The sequence below is a fragment of the Stegostoma tigrinum genome, chromosome 41, assembly GCF_030684315.1.
Source record: "Stegostoma tigrinum isolate sSteTig4 chromosome 41, sSteTig4.hap1, whole genome shotgun sequence".
In the NCBI taxonomy this organism is placed as follows: Eukaryota; Metazoa; Chordata; class Chondrichthyes; order Orectolobiformes; family Stegostomatidae; genus Stegostoma; species Stegostoma tigrinum.
This window is the reverse complement of record NC_081394.1, coordinates 8,403,312-8,404,051: the sequence shown is the minus strand read 5'-3', so window position 1 is coordinate 8,404,051 and position 740 is coordinate 8,403,312.

Sequence of the window (740 nt, the reverse complement as noted above, 5' to 3'; positions counted from 1 at the left end):
ACCTAATATATTCAAATAAGATCCTCTTCCCAAACTGAATTTAAGCCTAATCTTTCCTTAAACAACAGCGGCTTTCTCCTAGGGATCAGCCAAATGAATCTTCCCTGACACCGATTCCACTGCAAGAATATATCTCTCCACACATCAAGAGACCTAACCATACACACACTTCCCTCACCCCAAACCCCACCCATCCTACCACAGTGTTTACCCTTATATGGTGCTAACATTCCAGCCCCGAATGAAGGCGTTCCAAAAGCTGAGAACCAGTGCACTGGCTGGATGTGCAGGGATTGAAGGGGAATTGAAAGAGCACATTTGTATGGAAAAAAAAATCACTCGTTGCCTAGTTTGGATGAGATTAGATTAGACTCCCTACAGTGTGGACACAGGCCCTTCGGCCCAACAAGTCCACACCGCCCCTTTGAGCATCCCACCCAGACCCCGTCCCCCTATAACCCACACACCCCTGAACACTACGGGAAATTTAGCATGGCCGATCCACCTAGCCTGCACATCTTCGGGCTGTGGGAGGAAGCCGGAGCACCCGGAGGAAACCCACACAGACAGTCGTCCGATGCTGGAATCAAACCCGGGTCCCTGGCGCTGTGAGGTTGCAGTGCTCACCACTGAGACACCGTGCCTCCCGAGCAATCCCCTACTGTGTGCCATTCTGGTCGCCAGATTATCAGGAGGTCATGATTTCACCAGAGACGGTACAGAGTGGGTTCGCCAGCATG